Raw genomic sequence first — 20,851 nt, forward strand, 5'->3', positions numbered from 1 at the left:
ATGATGAGTATAGTGTTGACCGTGGTAGTGGCGTGGCAGATTTGAAGCTGCCAACGATGCAAGGGGTACTTAGCAACCGATGTTTGCTTTCAACTAACAACTAAGATTTGGTATGGACAAGAAAGTACAGTCAACAAGTGACAAAGAAATGCAATTCCTGCTGCCTCTCTATATGTCGCAACCTGCATTTGGAAACTCAAGTGGGACCTTTAGCTACCCAATTAAATATGTTTGTTAACTAATATCAGTATCATATCAAAATCATATTTGAACAACTAAGCTTTGGAATTATGAGTATTGTGTTGTTTTGCTTGAAGGGTGGAGTATTGCTAGCATGACAGAAAGCAACTACGCAGATCATAGTAGTGTAGATAAAAGGGGAAAACCCTAAGCATCACGATTGAAATCTGGAAAGTGGAACTAGTTGGAACATATGGGCTTGTATTTTCGGTACGGCTAGAAAGGGTTCGGAAAGGCTTCAGCCCCAAAAGGGGCAGCTCTATTCAACTGAAGGCACAATACTGTCACTATCAGCCTAGAGTCTCAAAGACGACATAGCTCCCAACATTTGCCGGATATTATGGCAGACCATCTAGAATAGTTGAAAGCATCCATCTGTAGCGACCTAACAGACCTGTCGACTACAAATGTCCCTACTCCACTTCCCGACAAGGAACATACTGTACTACTCCCTCTGTTCCTAAATATAAGTCTCTTAGAGATTCGAATGCAGATTACATACAGAGCAAAATGAGTGAATCTACACTCTAAAATATGTCTATATACATCTGTATGTAGTTTTTATTGGAATATCTAAAAAGACTTATGTTTTACTGAAAAAGGCTTTCACCCTGCTTTATAAATAAAGCAATGATGAACAACATCCAGTACAAACACACACCACCATAACACACGCATGCACCCAAGGCAGTTTAGGAACGGAGGAAATAATATACTTATTAAGAAGAATAGAAGTGGAACATGATAACAAAGAGCAAGCAGATTTTAGATAATACAATGTGTGTTACCCACCCATGATGAACCAGAGCGCACAGAGAAATGCAAATCCCTGCTGTCTTTCTATATGTGGTGCACATGCTTTTCAAAATGAATATTGGAACATTAGCTGACCAATTAAACATTCTCTGTTTTAGTAATATGAGCATCATATCATATTCATATTCCAACAACTAAGCTTTGGAATTATGAGTGGCATGTTGTTTCGCTTGATGGGTTGAGGTCTTGAGGAGCAGTGCTAGCACGACACGAAGCACCTATGATGATGGTAGTGAATATAAAGGGGGAAAACCATAATCTTTATGAGTATAGTGACTGCGCCATCGCGGATCTGAAGGTGGAAACCTGACAAAGGCTACTTCGCAACCAATGTTTGCTTTCAACTAGCCACTACGATTTGGTATGGGCAAGAAAAGTACAGTAAACAAGTTACAATCTATTTTCCGGGCAAGATCAATAACTTAAGAAGATATGAAAGAGTACCACCTCTCTTGCAACATCGTGTAGGACCCTGCTAATACATTGAGGGAGCTGCAGGTGCGATGGTTGTCGGTGGCGCGGAAGAAGACTTGAGACGACAGACGGCCAGACCTGGGAAAAGTCCCATGGACGAGGTAGTCGTAGGAGCGGCAACGACATGGTGGACGACATCACCGATGACGTGAGAGGACGCAATGAAAGGATCTTGGTCGGGCACCGTGGATGAGAGACGCCCATCTCTTGTAGTGGACGACGGGGTAGGGGTAGCGGCTCTGGCAAGGTAGAGGATGGGGTGGCGGACAGAGGAGGCTGGCCGGTGTGGGGAGGTTGTTGTGGTGCCGACAGTGTATGAATGATGAAATGGAGGGTGAGGGGATCCCAAACTATGGATTGTGCTATTCTGAAATGGGGGAAAGTTACGAACTTAGCCCCCATTTAAAATTTCGGACATCTCGTCGGTTGGGGATAGGAAGGTAATCTCGCATCTCCCCAATATTCACCGGTAGCGATTTTGGACGAGGCCCTGTAGTTACGCTCTTATCTCCTCCTTGCTAGTTCCCCTCCCCTGAAGATACCAAGGAAGTTTGCCGCTACTACCATGGATTCGCCAGGCGGTTCTCCTCCTCATCGGGGCTAGGAGACCTTGGACGACGATCCTCTGGGAGAAATCGCACGCCACTCCGACGTCCTCACCGCTGAAAGACTCGGTGCTTCCTACACCAACTATTTTAAGATGATGCGTAAACAGGCTTGGGAAAAGGCCATGCTTGTTGGCCTTCCATGCATTCTCGAGCAGAAGGTTATTCTAAGGGAGAATCCATTGAACAGTCCACTGCTACCTGGTCGTGGTTGCACGTTGACTCCACTAGAGTTGCCAACGTTGAGAGGTAGTCGGACTTTGTTCGATGAGCAGGTCAGTCATGGAGTTTGATCATGTAGCATATATTCTAAATATAGTAGTGATAACCCACAAGTATAGGGGATCGCAATAGTTTTCGATAAGTAAGAGTGTCGAACCAATGAGGAGCTAAAGGTAGAACAAATATTCCCTCAAGTTCTATCGACGACCGATACAACTCTACGCACGCTTGACGTTCGCTTTACCTAGAACAAGTATGAAACTAGAAGTACTTTGTAGGTGTTGTTGGATAGGTTTGCAAGATAATAAAGAGTACGTAAATAAAAGGTAGGGTCTGTTTAGATAAAGAAACAATAAAGTAAATATAGCGAGTGTGGAAACGTGGTGGTAGGAGTTACGAAATTTCCCCTAAGCAATTGACTACTTTACTAGACCGATAGCAAGTATTATGTGGGAGAGGCCACTGCTAGCATGTCATCCCTGACCTGGAATTCTATGCACTTATGATTGGAACTATTAGCAAGCATCCGCAACAACTAATGTTCATTAAGGTAAACCCAACCATAGCATTAAGATATATTGGTCCCCCTTCAATCCCGTATGCATCAATTTCTATGCTAGGTTGAAGCTTCTATCACTCTTTCCCTCCAATACATAGTCCTATCAAAATACAACTAACCCTATGGTGTGATCCACGCGCGCTCTCATATGATGGGCACCAAAGGACAGCAACATAACCACAAGCAAATTAAATCAATCATAGCAATTCATCAACGACCGATAGGACAACGAAAATCTACTCAGACATCATAGGATGGCAACACATCATTGGATAATAATATGAAGCATAAAACACCATGTTCAAGTAGAGGGTACAATGGGTTGCGGGAGAGTGGACCGCTGTAGATAGAGGGGGGAAGGTGATGGAGATGTTGGTGAAGATGGCGGAGGTGTTGGTGTAGATCGCGGTGATGATGATGGCCCCCGGTGGCACTCCGGTGCCCCCGGAAGTGAGGGGGAGAGAGCCCCCTCCTTCTTCTTCTTCCTTGACCTTCTCCCTAGATGGGAGAAGGGTTCCCCCTCTGTTCCATGGCCTCCATGGCACGGGAGGGGCGAGAGCCCCTTCGAGATTGGATATGTCTCTCTGTCTCTCTCTGTTTCTGCGTTCTCGCCCAGCTATGTTTCACCGTTTCGTGTATATATGGAGATCCATAAATCCGATTGGCCTAAAACCTTCACCGTGATTATTTTCCGAAAATTAGCTTTCTTGCAGCAAAAGAAGAGCGCCAACCGCCTTACAGGTGGGTCACGAGGGTTAGCAGCGCGCCCTAGGGGGGGCGCCCCCTACCTCGTGCCCACCTCGGACACTGGTTCGCGTTGATTTTTCCTCCAGTTTTTCCAAATATTCCAAAAAGTATCTCCGTCTGTTTTTATCCCGTTTGGACTCTGTTTGATATGGATATTCTGTGAAACCAAAAACATGCAACAGACAGGAACTGGCACTGGGCACTGGATCAATATGTTAGTCCCAAAAATAATATAAAAAGTTGCCAAAAGTATATGAAAGTTGTAGAATATTGGTATGGAACAATCAAAAATTATAGATACGACGGAGACGTATCAAGTAGTTAGTTATTCCATCCCGTAATTTCCTCGATGCCCACTGTCTTATATATAGGCCTGGGTTGGTGCCAACGGAGATTGGCTTGCATACCTCCGGCCGGATACCACCATCATTTTGCACAACATCCACAACAGTGTGGCCGTTCCCGTAGACCCCTTCTCCACCATTGGGATCGGCCTTCCGGACTGGCTGGACTTGAATACGTATGATGATGCCTACACGAGATTGAAGAGGATAGCAATTACGGACCTGTCGACAAACCAACGTGGTTACGGCGATTACTATCTCATCGCGGTGGTCGACATAAGGATTGCCATCAATACAAATGGCCATAACAGCAGAGGCTGGCACATTTGGGCGTGACAGATTTGTACCCCTACATGTTCGAAGATGCCGAGTGCCATGTAGGCCGCATCTTCGTGGTGACAAGCCAGGGGACTTGTTTCATCTGGTTGCCATCGTACGGTACGGAAGATTACAAAATGTCAGCATGGAAGCACGATCACCTATGGGGCAGGGGTGCCCCTTTTGTGGTTCGGCATGGGAACGGTCGCGTTGCACAAAGAGCAAAAACTGTGGCGACAGCACGGTGATGGACTCCCTCTCTTTTACCCAGGTTCGAGCCGCTTTGTAGCGTAAAACCCTACTCCTGCTTTGATAGATAGATTTGAAGGTGGGCGAAGGCTCAACACGCTCTGGCCCGGCAACGGTGCCTCAGGGAGAGCGACATGAGCTTACAAGTGCAGGGGGTAAAAGTGCTCAAACCCTTTGCTAGTTTACCTTGGGCCTCCTTTTATTGGTTAAGGGGTGACCATAGTGGCAAAACAGTCATTTGGGTGTGATTAGATAGCTAACAGTGCTATCATACCTAACTCTAGCAGTTAGGACAAAGTGCATTAAATGCACTGCAAGGTGCCGTGCCGAGGGAAAATCCCGGCAAGCCTGTCGTGCCGCTTACCAGCCTCTTCTTATCAGCTTGACACACCTCCTAGACGGGTGTCAATAAAGCTAATATATTCTCCTTGACGCTGCCACGTGCTTGATAGAATCCACCTGGTTGCTTATCACCATGACACCGCGCTGATTAGTGACTTGGGTGCGGTGAGTTGGAGCAGTGGCGCCTCGGTTAAGGTTCCTTGTTGAAGTATTTTGGCGGGGTTTGATCTTGGCGGCCCCGGCAAGCCTACCGGGGCGAATCTGGGCTTGCCCTTGGGAGCGGCCTCGACCCTGTCAGGCTCTTCTGCCCCGCAAGGGAGGCCTTCCCAGGGCGGCCCGTAGCTATCTTGTTCTTCTTAATGCTCTGCTTGATCTCACAAAGAGTGGCTTTTCTGGCTTGACTTGATGCCATGTCTTGGTGTTTGAATATGCAACCATCGCCATGCTTGTGCATGGGTTTGGTCAGCGAACGTGGATGTTTATTGCACCGAAAGGATCCCCCGGGCCTGGCCCAGACGTGTTTTCGGGCATCGTTGGGTAGGCCCTAACAATGCACAGGCGGGCAACCTGACCTTGCCGCGGCGGGATCCAAGTCTCTGAGATTTTCTTTGCTTGTTCATTAACCCGAGATTGAATCTATCTCGGGTTCTCCGCGAGTTGTGTGATCTCAAACGGCATGGGTCTACGCATGCAATGAGCCAAACAACGCCCATGTTCATAGGGAGTTAATTGAAGTGCCCACGCACGACCCCGGGGGAGGGGGTAACTACCATTTTACTCTTCCCACCATGCCTGTCGTTTCCGCCATGTATGTTGCATGCACTGTGTAGGGTAGGTGGCGGACGCGTAGGGTGCAGGAATGAGTGCCATGGCAGAAAGAATGGTGCCACGGATTGGCGCGGGAGGGCGGTCAGTGAATCTGGGTGTCTTCACTGGCGCAGATGCGTCGGATTGGCAGAGCGGGGCAGTTGCCATGGGATGGTGGGGAGCCATCCCCCTTGCCACGCTCTGCTATAAAAAGGGACCGCGGAGGTGAATCAAAGTGCTCACTCACGCATCTTCTCCTTCTCCTTCTCGTGCCCTTCTCCCATCATGGTGAGGGGAAGAGGGCGCGCTCAAGCTCCAGCGGCGGCGACGAGGGCTTCCTCTTGACACCGCATCCCCGCCCTTGTTGGAGACGCAGGGGCAGGATCCAGTGCGCAAGGTGGTGCCACGGGACGTGGCTGTGGCTGGTACGACATTCGGGGCCGAGGAGGACGCGGTGGCGTTCGAGTCGCTCCTCCCCCAACCGCTCTGATTCCAATGGAGGGCCATGTTGGAGACCCGCTGCTGGAGTTCATCATCAGGTTGTGCAAGGTCACACGCAGCCGTCTTCGGCTTCCTGGCCCTTTTGCAAGGGTGATGGAGGTTGAAAAGCCGCATGGGTTGAAGTTCCACATGAGGGGTTCATGTAATGGCAACTTGCGAGTAGACATCGAGTTCCCCGCACCTCATGTCATGCTTCTCTAGCATGGCCTGAAAACTTTTGCAAGTACCCATAGCTTGGCGGAGGGGGCACGTCCTCCATTTTAATATAATGGTGGCTGGTCTACTCTCCATGAAGGTCTTCGGGCATTCAGATGCTCGCTTAGGGTGTTGTGCGGAGAGCTCGACTGATGTTTGACGAAAGCTCCTCCTCAAGCGATAGCGACGAAGAGGACACTGACAGCAAAGACGAAGGCGTCGAGCCCCTGGTCCTCAAGCATGAAGCCGACGACTCGGACTCCGGCTCAGCGCCAGACGCACCATCACCGTCAACTTGGCGCCGGCAGCACCACCATCTGTAGCTAGACCCCTGGCAGAGCGATTTGCCAGGGGTGCTTGGCCCGGTCGACTCCGCTTCCACTAGCTGGACCCTCGTAGGCTTCTCGTGGACTTTGGCTTCGTCTTCCCTGCCGGTGTCCCTCTTGTCGCGTTCCTCTGGTCCTGGCAGGGGTGACCAGCGCATCACCTAACCGTTCTCCCTGCCCCGACCTCTTCTTCCTTGCCGGGGATGCGCTCTCCCGATCTTGTCAGGCTGTGTCCCGCGGGCCCTGACGGGGTCGGGTTGGGCTTCTGCTCAGGCACTCCTTTTGCTCTCTTTCCTTCTTTACATGAGTCCTAGGAGGAGAGGGACAAGAAAGGCATTATGGGGATCTTATCTTTTTTCAAATCAAAAGATTTAGGCACTTGCCAAATTCAAGTTCAAATTATGTAACCCTCTATCCATGCTTGTATCCTGTATGATTCCTACATGTTTATCGGCGTATTAATGAAAAAAGAATGCTTGTCGGGCACTTGTGCACGTATCATTATTCATGCTGAGGGATAGTCCCACAATACTTTCAAGTAAAAAAGAGTCCCCTGGCAAGACAACTTGCCGGTCCCTTCCATAGCTACTACTGAAGCCTATCTGACGGGTTAGGAGCGTGGATGGAGACCATCCCCTTGTCAACCCCCCCCCCCCAATGCTAATGCGACCAACCTGACCGAAGAAACTTTGAATCAAAGGGTGGGAGCACAGATGTTTGGAGCGACAAGGTTTCCTTACGCACAAGTTCTTTCATATAGGGACACATTATGGATGGCGAGGGGAACATATATGTGTTTGATGTCCTTCTTATCGCCCCCGATAAGGAGGAGCTGCTGGGGACCAATATGCTAACACGTTTTCACTTTTCCCTTCACACATGTTGGGGACCCTGCTATTGATCAATCAATCAAAACAAAAGAAATGCAGGGGAGAAAACAACTGCATATGATCCTTCTTAAAAGATTAGTCATGATGGCAAAATCATAATAAGTAAACATGCATGCAAGTTTTGTGCCAGCGCTTCATTTTATTCTCTATGCATAGGGTCTTCGCCTGATATTGTACAAAGGGTTACAAGTCCAGGGGACTATGCTTGTACAAAATAGGTTGTCGGGGCAACGCCCGACAACCGTGCCTTACAGTAGAACTTACGAAGATGCTCAATATTCCATGATTTTTCCATTGGGATGCCATCTTCGGTCTCCAGAAGGACTGCGCCGGGTCTGGTGACACGTACTACCCGGTATGGGCCTTCCCACTTCGGTGTCAACTTGTTTGAACCCTTGGCAAACTAAACACGCCTAAGGACAAGGTCACCTTCCTCAAGGCTCTATGCGTGAACCATGTGGCTATGATAGCGGCGCAGGGCTTCCTGGTATCGTGCAACACGTACAACTACCTGGAGATGGTCCTCCTTGAGGAGGATGGCATCGTCATGTTGTAGCTGCTCTTGCACTACTTCATCGTAGGCAAGTACCTAAGGTGACCCATATATGAGTTCCGTGGGGAGCACTTCTTCTGCCCCGTATATCAGGGAGAAGAAAGTCTGGCCATTAGCTTGATTCGGTGTCGTCCTGATTGACCAAAGAACCACCGGCAACTCATCAATCTAGCACTTGGCACAGTTTCGCAACCTATCGAAGGTTGTTGTCTTCTGGCCTCGCATCACTTCAGCATTCCTCCTCTCAACCTGCCCGTTGCTCCTTGTGTGGGCAACTGAGGTGAAAGAGACCTTGCTCCCAAGGCTCTGGATGTACTGCATGAAGGCGCGGCTTGTAAACTGGGTGCCATTGTCGGTGATTACCCTGTTGGGCACTCCAAAATGACACACCAGTCCCTAGAAGAACTTGATAGCTTACTGCACCGTCACCTTTCTCACTGGTTCCACTTCGGGCCACTTTGTAAACTTGTTGATTGAAACGTACAAGAATTCAAAGTCCCTAGTAGCATGGGGGGAGAGGGAGAAGATGTCGAGCCCCCATACGGCGAAAGGCCAGGACAAAGGGATGGCCTACAAGGCTTGGGCTAGTTGATGAATATTCTTGGAGTGGAACTGGCATGCTTCACATTTGGTGATGAGCTCAGTTGCATTCTGGAAGGCTTTCTTGACAAGTGCTCTTGATCCCAGATGTGAGCCACACGCGCCTCCATGTATCTCTGCCAACAACTCTAGTCCATACTCTTGACGGATGCACTTCAACTTCACGATGTTCGACCTCTTTCTATACAGAATGTTGTCCATAAACTGGTACATACTCGATTGTCGGGCTACTTTCTCAGATTGCTCTGGATCGTCAGAAAGTTCTCTAGTTTGCAAGAATTGTACTACATGTTGTGCCCATATTGGAGCCTGAGGCTCGATGATAAGGACCGAAGGCATCTCTTCTGTTGTGGGAGCACTTTCTTCAATGGCAAGATCCTAGAATTTTGTCTAAGTGTGTGGCTCCCCATCCAGCGCAGGATTTCTCCTGACAGCCTTTTCACCAGCAGCTCTAGGGAGTTCAGCTAAGAAATTCTTGTCGGTGTTGAGCTTCCTTCTTTTTCCGGCCAAGGTTGGCGGAGAAATTGTTGGTTGGGTGAGGTGGAGCACAAAAGTGCTTGGTTCCACATGAAGCTTCTGTGCAGCGCACTTTGATAGGTGATCAGCGATGCTATTTTCCGCACGGGGTATGTGCTCTATTTGTAGACCATCAAAGTGTTCCTCCAACTTCCTCACCTCTTCCACGTAGGCGTCCATCAGTGGGCTCTGATAGTCTTTGTCCACCTGCTTCACAAGAAGCCGGGAGTCACCGCGTATGATTAGCTTCTTGATTCCCAATTAGATAGCAATCTGAAGCCCTGCAAGAAGCCCTTCATATTCTGTCGTGTTGTTGGTGGTGTCTTCCCTGGGGAAATGCATTTGGACCATGTACTTGAGGTGTTCTCCGGTGGGCACAACGAGTAATACTCCTGTGCCAGCACCTTGGAGCGAGAAAGCACCATCAAAGTACATGATCCATTCCTTAGGGGGCTCCTTGTAGGGGAAGGCAGTTTCCACAAGTTCTTCATTAGGAGTTGGTATCCATTCTGCTATGAATTCCGCTAATGCTCTGCTTTGGATGGGTGATGTGCTTTCAAACTTCAAGGCAGAACTTGGCAGCTCCAAAGCCCATTCTACTATTCTGCCGGTAGCCTCGGGATTCCTCAACATCCGTTGTAGTGGGAGGCGAGTCACAACAGTGATCTCGTGGGCTCGAAAGTAATGGCGCAGCTTTCTTGAGGCCTTGAGGAGGCCGAAAATCAGCTTTGGGACCCCAGACTACCTTGACCTAGCCCCCTGCAAGAGGGAGCTGACAAAGTACCATCCCTCCAGTTCGTCAGCGCTGATCTGTGGTTCCCCCCGTCACCACCGGTACACCTTGACGAGAATAAAGTTGGCTCAACACTGGTGGGTTCTTCCGCGGTAGCTTCTCCGCTACCCACTTTCCTCTGCGCTACCAGGGCTGCACTAACCACTTGATTTGTTGCCGCTAGCTATAGTAGCAATGGCTCTTGTAGCCTGCGTGCGACAAAGGTTGGAGCAGAAGAAAGGTAAGCTTTCAAATCCTGCAGCGCAGCCTTGGCCTCTGGAGTCCATTTTACTGGACCAGCCTTCTTCAAAATTTTGAAGAATGGCAAGGGGCGCTCATCGGATTTAGAAATGAATTTTCTTAGTGTGGCGACATAGTCAGTCAAGCGCCTCACATCCTTCCTTCGGGGCTTGGATCTTCTCTATTGCTTTGACCTTGTTGGGGTTGGCTTATATCCCTCACTGAGACACAAAGAACCCAAGGAGCTTGCCAGACGGAACGCCAAATACACATTTCTCGGGATTAAGCTGCAAGTTCACAAAGGTTTCTTCTAAATCCTTCATGAGTGAAGACTTGACCTTGGTTTTGACCATAATAGCATCCATGTATGCTTCAATATTCCTGTGCAGCCGTGGCTCGAACCCAATCTACATGGCCCTTGCTAATGTAGAACTAGCATTCTTCAGCATGAATGGCATACACACGAAGCAGTATGTGCCGCACGGGGTGATGAAGGTGGTTTTTCCTTGTCTTCCTTGGCCATGAAGATTTGGTGATACCCAGAGTATGCATCCAAGAAGGACAGCAAGTCACATCCAGAGATGGAACCAACAATCTGGTCAATGCGCGACAAGGGAAAGGGTCCTTTGGATAAGCTTTGTTCAAGTGAGTGAAGTTAATACAAAGTCTCCACTTCCCGTTAGACTTGCCCACCACCACTGGATTAGCTAACTAAGTTGGATGCAGTACTCCTCTGACCAATCCCGCTGCTTCTAGCTTCTTGATCTCCTCAGCAATGAACTGTTGTCTCTCCAAGACCTGCTTCCTAACTTTTTGCTTGATGGGGCGGGCATGAGGACAGACAACAAGGTGGTGCTCGATTACTTCCCTGGGAAAACCGGGGATGTCAGACGGTTCCCAAGCAAACACATTGACATTTGCTCGCAGGAAGGTAATGAGCGAACTTTCCTATTTGTCGTCAAGGGTAGCACTGATGGTGAAGGTACCATCAGTGTCATCCTACCTTGCCGAAACTTTCTTGGTTGCTGGGGGAACAACCTTGGATCTCTTGCTAGTTGAACTTTCTGGCAAGTCGCTGCTGAGAGTGGCATACTCCAAACAGATGTGCTTCCCGGAGTCCTTATCGGAGTCCTTGTCAGTTCCCTTGATTTTATTATCCCTCTTGGCGGGAGATGGGGCCTCGATGGCCTCTGCCACAACCACATCTATATACATCTTATCCACACAGATAATTGCATCCCTCATGTCCGACGGGATGGTGATGAGTCCCATAGGACCAGGCATCTTTAATGTGTTGTAGTCGTTGTGGGATGCCGCTATGAACTTGGCCAAAGCTGGCCAGCCAAGAATCTCGTTGAATGGCTGGGGAAGTTCAACAACGTTGAACACAATCTTCTTTGTCCTGAAGATAATTTCCCGGCAAATGTCACCGGTAAGGTAATCTTTCCTATCGTCTAGCTCCTTCCCTAGTTGATTCGTTGGAAAATGCCAGTTTTCTTCAAGTCCTCATCTGGAGTCTGTAGTTTCTTCAACACATCCAAAGAAATCAAATTCAAGCCTGCCCGACCGTCAACTAACATCTTATTGACATTGAGGTTGCGGATTGTTGGAGAAATCAACAATGGCAAACATCCTACCGTAGTGGTGCAGTCTGGATGATCCTCAATGTCAAAAATAATGAGCGTGCGGGACCAATTGAGCTGTTCTCGAGTGCTTGCTACTGGTTCTGCTGCATTAACCTCACACACCCACTGCTTGAGCTAGCGGTGAGAGGAGTGCAAAGATGCACCCCTGTGAATACACATCGCCTCAGTAGCTTTATGGAACTCTTTTTCACTGGTCATCATCTTCCTCTTCATTGTCATCTTCATTTTATTTCCTCTCATGGCCTCTGGCGATTTTTTCCTTCTGCTGATCAGACTTGCCGCGGTGTCCGTTACGACCACCAAGGCCCTTCCCGCTAGTACCATTCTGGTTTCTCTCCTTGACGCATCTTTCATATTCGGGTTTTTGTTTCTCAACCAACTCCTTGATTTAATCTTGGAGATCATGACCCTTGGTCCTATGGATCTTGCAGTATGGCCCATCAGACATGCCAGTTTTCTCAGCAGCCGTTGCCGCCCGCCAATCAGCACATGTAGTAGCTTCCTTGCCTGGCATTTTGATTTTTGCCTTGTTGCATGTGCTGAGATCACCAATGCTCTCAAGGGCCATCACTGCCTTCCGCTTCCGCTTCTTGTTGCTTTTCTTGTTCTTCTTCTTGGGGGCGGCAGCGTCGTCATCATCCTCTGAGTCGACTTTGATGCCAACCTCTTCCCAGGAAGTCTTCTCCCCTCTTCAGCATGAGCACACTTTGTCGGTGTACAAAAATAGGGGTGCATCTTTGTACCCCTTTTCCTGTGCACGAGCAATCAGGGCGGCGCCCACGGCCACACCAAGCAGAACGAGGGAGGTGAGCCAAGGTAAGATCGAAGCCCAAGGCAATCAAAGCAACGCCAAGGCCAAGACCACAAAGAGCAGAGGGACGAAGCAAGTTCCCCTAACAAGACCCTTGTCGGGTGGCCTCAGCGGACCCGACAAGACTCTTGTTGGGACAGCTCGCCCCACACCAACAGAGCGAGCCACCCTTGAGCCCATGGCCCCCAGTGCCATCATCAGCGTGGGGCCAGGACTCGAGAAGACACCCCTGTGGTGGCATATAGATCTTTGTGAAGACATATTCAAGATCAGATCAGAAGACGATGATTCTCGGCAAGATCCTTGCCAAGGAAGGCCACTAGACCCCCGGCAAGATCCTTGCCGGGGACGACAACACGCCACGGCGAGACCCTTGCCGGGCCACCCGGCAAGGCTCTCGCCAAAGACGGCGGCAAGGCCACCACCAAGCCCACGTCAACCAAGCTTCCACCGCTGTTCACATGCAGCTGCCAGCCCAACCAGCTGGGCGGGCACCTGCGTGGCAACATGCAGCTCCCAGGCCAACTCATCAAGCGCCTGCGTGGTGGCATGCAGATCTTCGTGAAGGCTCCACCTCCGCGCCAACTTAGTTGCCTGCCTGCCTACATGGCACCGCACGCATACCCGGCCGAGGCGCGCGTCGAAGCGAGGAGGAGCTGCGATGGACGGGACGGGCCTCGCCCCCGTCCCCAATAAAGTAAGAGGACACCTAAGCGATGCATTAAATGCACCTTGTCCTGTAATACAAGGGATAACCTCGTGCCACTGTTGACCTTTCCACCTCATGTGTGCCACTGTGGCAACCCCTTTTCCTATAAAAGGAGGCCCGAGGCGACGAGGAGAGGGCTTCGGCTCTTTGGAACCACACACTGACCACAGCTAGCTCGAGAGCTCAAGAACTCTCAGAAATACACCCACCAAAGTAGGACTAGGGATTTACGCATCCTCGCGGCCCGAACCTGGGTAAAGGATCCTTGTGCTGTCTACTAGCCCTGCTCTCCTTGCAACTGTGCGCCCCAGCAACCGTAGTAGGGATTCTTGTGACCCATAGGTGTCGTTCCACACCGACATCCTTGGCGCGCCAGGTAGGGGGCGCAATTGTGAGAATCTGGTCTAGTAGTTAGCCTAGCAGTTCTTCGTCGCCATGGCCCCTAAGAAGAAGACGGTCATGGCGGTCGATTCATTGGGAGCCGAACGACCCGTGCCGGTGCGGACGAGCAGCGGACCGGTCGCAGACAGGACCTGGGCCGCAGCCCGCGAGCACCAGCAACGCCCAGGCAGTCAGAGCCTGGCGAGCGGTGTCATTCGCGTGCCAGACGACCGGCTACACGTCGCCAGGTCCAAGGACGTATCTAGGGCCCCCGCAGGCGGCGCGGGGCCCTGCAGGGGTGCCGTTGTGCCGACTCCGGGCGGCACGGCGACCTCCAGGACACCTACACTGGCGACCACCACGCGTTCTTCCCATGGTGTGCACACCGAGCAGCGTCACCACGATGGTGACCCTGGGCACCGCCGTGGGAAGAGCCCTGTGCGTCATCGGCAAGATGAGGGGGTTCAGCACGCTCGCCGAAGCGCTGGCGAAAATGGCACGCAGTCGCTGGGTCATGACGGAGCTCCTTCTAACGTAGTTAGAAGTCGAAGCACGCCGTGGTCCACGCAGCTGTCTCCGCCGGCCATGCCAGCAGAAGCTTTGGCACGCGCATAGCTGCTCCTCGACTTCCCTCCTGCTGCGGAGAAGCTCGATGATTGGAAAGCCACCATCCGGAGCCTCGTCGCCGTCACAAACAAAGACGATCCACGACCAGCGGGGCCCTCGGGCAGGCGCTCCACTGAGCCACTACATGCTGGCGCTGGGAGGACCGGGGGAGCTGCGGCCACGGTGCACTCTGCTGCTCCTTGCCGGCCGCCGCGGGCGTCGGCCCGTCGTGACGATGCTTATGACAACATCTCCATAGTGTCCTCCGACCTGCAAACCCTCCACGACCAGCGCCAGGTCCTTCGGGAGTGAGCTAACGAAGACGCTCGAACCACCATCGAGCGCCAACGCGAAACACGCCGCTAGTCGGACAAGCGGGCGGGACCCGCTATGGACCACCCGGCACCAGGGGGGCGGTGGCCTACCTTACGAGGTGGGCTGCCTGGCTTTTACCCGTGAGCTCAGGCAGTTCCAGTGGCCGTCCCACCGCACGTTCAAGACCGATGTCGGCGAGAAGTACATCGGCAAGACCCATCCGTCCGAGTTCCTCAGCATCTACACCATCGCGATGCAGGCCACTGGGGCTCGCGACGACAAGGTACTTGCAAACTATTTCCCGCTGGTGCTCAAGCCCAATGTGATGTCTTGGTTGATGCACTTGCCGGCAGATTCCATTTCTTCCTGGTCAGATCTGTGCCATGAGTTTGTTGGCGCCTTCACAGGAGGCCACCAAGCTCATGGCCAGGCCAGTGATCTGCATATCATTCCTAGAAGGAAGGGCAGACCCTGCGCAAGTACATCCAGAGATTCAGCCGGGTGCAGTACAACATCCCCGACGTTCATCCCGCCGCTGTGATTAGCGCGTTCCACCAGAACATACACAATCACAAGATGCGCGAGGAGCTGGCGATGACCAAGGTTAAAGATGTGGCCGAGCTCTACGTTCTGGACGATAGGTGCGCCCGGGCTGAAGAGGGAAGGATGTACCCCGGCGAAGACGCCGGCGCGGAAACCGACTCTACTGATGAAGACGCCGCCACCCCGACGAAGATGAGCTGGCGTTGCAACAGGAAACACAAAGGCAAGGCCGTGCTTGCCGTTGTGGGATCTGACGATACCGGCGCCGGCAAGAAGGTCAAGGCAGACGCCCCCGGCAAGGAGATCGCCGGGTGTGCCGCCTGCCGGGCCCTGGCGACTACCGACAAGCTAGGAAGCTCCGGCAAGCAATACTGCAAGATCCACCGCACCAAGGACCATGACCTCCAGAACTGCCGACAAGTCGAGCTGCTTGCTGAGAAGCAAAAGGCTGAGTACGAAACGCGGGACAAGGAGAAGGACCAAGATGGTTCTGAGAGATCCGGCAAGAAGCGTGGCGGCCAAGGAGGCCGCCCCGGCAAGGAAAACCAGCAAGAGAGGCCCACCCGGGGCCGTGACAAGAAACAACAAGACGACGGTCACGACGAGGGTAACGAGTCTGGTGAGCAAGGGTTCCAGAAGGCTATGGAGGCCATGTGCCTCGATGGCGGCGCCTTGTTGCATACCTCTCACCGCCGGCTCAAGCAGTGGGCGCGTGAGATTACAGCAGCAGAGTCGTCGTTGGACGCTCAGAAGCCGCTGAAGTGGTCCAGCACGCCCCTCATCTTTAACGTCGAGGACCACCCTGACCGCACTACCGCTGTCGGGTGTTTGCTATTGCTGGTCTCGCCAACGATAACCCACCTCAGGGTGAACAAGATGTTGGTTGATGGCAGGGCCGGCCTGAACCTGATCTCGCCTGCCGTGATCAAAAGGTTGCAAATCCCTGATGGAGACCTCGAGGAAACGGGCACGTTTCAAGGGGTCAATCCGGGGAGGAGCCAGCCGAAGGGAAAGGTCACACTACCCGTGACATTTGGAGGAGAGTTGAACTACAGGACAGAGAGGATCGTCTTCGACGTTGCTGAGATCCCCTTGCCCTACAACGGGATCCTCGGCTGCCCGACATTGGCCAAGTTTATGGCGGCGTCACACTATGCCTACAACATGCTGAAGATGCCCAGGCCGTTGACTATCATCTCCGTCCCCTCCGACAAGAAGGACGCGCTGATCTGCGCGGACCAACTCTACCGGGAAGCAGTTGCAGCAGCTACCGTCAAGGCACCTGCTCCTGCCGCTGACGGCCCGGGAGGGAAAAAGGAGCTCGGCAAGACCTCTCGCACCCACTCCGGCAAGCGCACCTCCTCGGAGTGTTGTGCTACCGTTGAGGACGTGCCAGAGAGCTCTACCGACAAGAGCAAGAGATCCAGAGGCGAGCCGCCGCAGACCAAGAAGGTGCCCGTCGGGGAGGATGGCACGGGAGGGGCCTTCATCATAGGCTCCACCCTCGACAGCAAATAGGAAGGCGCACTTGTCACCTTCCTGCGGGCAAATGTCGACGTGTTTGCATGGCAAGCATCCGACATCCCCGGTGTTCCTATGGAGGTGATTGAGCACCACCTAGCTGTCTGCCCCCACGCGTGGCCCGTCAAGCAGAAGGTCAAAAGGCAGGCTTTGGAAAGGCAGGAGTTCATCACAGAGGAGATCAGGAAGTTGGAAGCAGCAGGTCTGGTGAGAGGGGTGCTCCACCCGACGTGGTTGGCCAATCCAGTAGTGGTGCGCAAGGCGAATGGGAAGTGGAGGCTGTGTATTGACTACACAGATATTAACAAGGCTTTCCCTAAGGGCCCCTTCCCGTTGCCGCACATCGACCAGATTGTTGACTCCACGGCCGGGTGTGATCTGTTATCATTCCTCGACGCCTACTCAGGCTACCACCAAATCTTCATGACAAGAGAGGATGAAGAGAAGACGTCATTCATCACCCCATGTGGTACGTATTGCTTTTTACGGATGCCTGTCGGGTTGAAGAGTGTCGGCTCAATGTTTGCAAGAGCAGTCCAAATTGGTTTTGAACCTCAGCTCCATAGAAATATGGAGGCCTACATGGATGACATAGTGATCAAAACCAAGGACGAGCCAACTCTTGTGCAAGATTTGGAAGAGACATTTGCTAACATGCGCAAGATCAACCTTAATCTGAACCCTAAGAAGTGCGTCTTCAGCGTCCTGTCTGGCAAGCTTCTCAGATTCTTTGTGTCGCAGCGTGGGGTCGAGGCAAACCCATACAAGATCAAGGCTATTGAGCTGATCGAGGCGCCCAAGCGGATCAAGGATGTGCGTCGGCTCACCGGCTGCGTTGCCGCCATGAGCCAGTTCATCTCCAAATCTTGAAGAAGGCAGGCCCAATAGAGTGGACACCAGAAGCCGAGGCAGCACTGCACGATCTGAAGAAATACCTTTCCTCCACGCCGATATTGGTTGCGCCTACACCATAAGAGCCATTGATGCTGTATCTGGCGGCGACGAATCAAGTGGTCAGCACCGCACTGGTGGCACAGAGGGAGGTCGACGGGGAGGCAGCAATGGCAGCAGAACCAGCGGATGGCAAGCCAAAGATCCCCCGTCAGGGCTTGCTGCCGACAAGGCGCGGCCCCCGGCAGAGTCTGGTGCCGCCAAGGCAATGCCCGCGCAGTCAAGTTAAGTGTTGCCAAAGAAGAAGATGATGCAGCACCCGGTTTAATTTGTCAGCTCCCTCTTGCAGGGGGCTAGGTCGAGGTATTCCGGTGTGCAAAAATTGCTCTTCGGCCTCCTTATGGCCTCGAGGAAGCTGTGTCACTACTTCCAGGCCCATGAGATCACTGTCGTCACCCGCCCCCCGTTGCAACGGATACTGCACAACCCGGATGCAACCGGAAGGATTGTGGAATGGGCCTCGGAGCTGTCAAGTTTCGTTTAAAGTTTGAAAGTACCTCGACAATTCAGAGCAGAGTCTTGGCGGAATTCATCGCAGAATGGACCTCGACGCCTGACGAAGAAGTCCAGGAGACCACTCTCCCCGGCAAGGAAGCAGACCGCGACTGGATCATGTACTTTGATGGGGCCTTCTAGCTGCAAGGCGCCGGTGCCATTATGCTACTCGTCGCACCCACCAGAGAATACCTCAACAACACTGCCGAGTACGAGGGATTGCTTGCCTGTCTCAGGATCGCGGCAGACCGCGGGGTTAAGAAGCTCATCGTCAGGGGCGACTCGCAGCTCGTTGTCAGGCAGGTCAACAAGGATTATCAGAGCCCATTGATGGAAGCCTACGTAGATGAGGTGAGGAAGTTGGAGGAACACTTTGACGGTATCCAAGCGGAGCACGTCCCCTGAGCGGAGAACGACATCGCCGATTACCTGTCAAACCGTGCCGCACTCAAGCTACATGTGGAACCAGGTACCTTTTTGCTCTGGTTAACTCACCCATCTGTTGAACCATCAGCGGGGCAGAACAAGCGGAGGAAATCAGGTCCCGGCAAGTACTTTCCTACCGAGCCCCCTAGGGCCACCGACAAGGGTGCTGCCGCGGACACTGAGCTTGCCCAAGAGCGACTGGCTCCGACAGGGCGTCAAGCCCTGGCCGTAGAGACAGTCGCTCTCATGGCGGAAGAAATGCCTTTGGTCCTTGCCGTCGAGCCCCAGGCTCCGGCATGGGCGCAGCATACCGTCCACTTCCTCCAAACAGGTGAGCTTCCTGAGGAGTAGGAAGAAGCAGAGAAAGTAGCCCATCGGTCCGCCCTGTACTAGTTCGTTGATGACGTCTTGTACTGGAGGAGGCAAAATAGTGTGAAACTCAAGTGCATTCCCCAGGAGGCAGGACTGGAGCTGTTGGCGGAGATACATGGAGGCATATGTGGCTCCCACATAGGGTCAAGGGCCCTTGCCGGGAAGGCATTCTGGCAAGGTTTCTTCTGGCCCACCGCCCTCCAGGATGCGACGACACTAGTAACCAAGTGTGAAGCGTGCCAGTTCCATTCAAAGAAGCTTCATCAGTCGGCTCAAGCCCTTCAAACAATCCCTCTCTCCTGGCCATTCTCGGTCTGGGGGCTCGATATACTGGGCCCTTTCCCCCGCGCTATCGGGGGCTTTGAGTACTTGTACGTTGCAATCGACAAGTTCACAAAGTGGCCGGAAGTGGAAGCAGTGAGGAAGGTGACTGCTCAGTCAGCCGTCAAGTTGTTCAAAGGACTGGTCTACCATTTTGGTGTGCCAAACAGAGTCATCACCGACAACGGCACGCAGTTCGCAAGCCACACCTTCATGCAGTACATCCAAGACCTCGGCAGCAAGGTCTATTTTGCTTCCGTGGCACACCCACGGAGCAACGGCCAAGCAGAGAGGGGAAATGTTGATGTGTTGCGAGGCCTGAGAACGAAGACCTTTGACAACCTGCACAAGAGTGGAAGGCGCTGGATTGATGAGTTGCCGGCGGTTCTTTGGTCGATCAGAATGACGCCAAATCGAGCCCCCGGCCAGACACCTTTTGCCCTGGTATACGGGGCAGAAGCAGTTCTCCCCATGGAACTCATATACGGATCACCTCGAGTGCTCGCTTATGATGAGCTTGAGCAAGAGCCATTGCACCAAGATGACGTGACGCTCCTTGAGGAAGATCGTCTTCAGGCGGCTGTGAGAGCGGAACGCTACCAGCAAGCATTGCACCGCTATCATAGCCGCAAGGTTCATGCCCGAAGCCTTGAGGAAGGCGACCTTGTTCTTCGGCGCGTTCAGTCGGCCAAGAATTCCAACAAGTTGACGCTGAAGTGGGAAGGCCCTTAACGGGTAATGCGAGCCACCAGGTCCGGCGTAGTCCGCCTGGAGACCGAAGATGTCGTCCCAGTGAGCAACTCCTGGAACATCGAGCATCTTTGCAAGTTTTACCCATAAGGCGCGGCTTGCCGGGCCTCCCAGCAAGCCACCTTTTGTACAGGCTTTGCCGACAAGGCATGTGACCCTTTTTACAAAGCCAGGTGCAGACCCTGAGCATAAATAAATGAAGCGCTAGCGCCCTAAGTTATAGCATGCATGCTAGGTCGAGTCTCTTCCTTGGTTAGGGTTGATAGTGCTTAGCGGCGACTAACCCCTAGCCTAGAGGTCGAGTGCGTGCTACATGAGCACTTCTGCTGAGCTACTCGGAAACAAGGAAATGGACCGGCGCCCTGACCCCGGCAAGCCAGAGTTGTCGGGGGCTGCAAGCACAAGGATCCAACCGCGACAAGATGAGATTGCCAAGGGCTACGCATCCAGATAAGTCTTTTATCCTCTGTCATGCATTTCGGAACCGGACTGGGGCATGTGAAACCTCATTTTTATCTCTAGGCTGTCATGCTCCCCTTTTTCCTATACCTAGGGATTATTTCCTTGGTCCGGATTTGGTCGTAGCCGCGGCAGCAAGGGGGTGGGACGAGGAGCCTAAAGCCCACTTCATCCCTGCCTCCGCCAAGAGCGCGAGAACGGTCGAGTGGATTGGGGGGACGGCAAGGCC

The sequence above is a fragment of the Triticum dicoccoides genome, chromosome 5A, assembly GCF_002162155.2.
Source record: "Triticum dicoccoides isolate Atlit2015 ecotype Zavitan chromosome 5A, WEW_v2.0, whole genome shotgun sequence".
NCBI lineage: Eukaryota > Viridiplantae > Streptophyta > Magnoliopsida > Poales > Poaceae > Triticum > Triticum dicoccoides.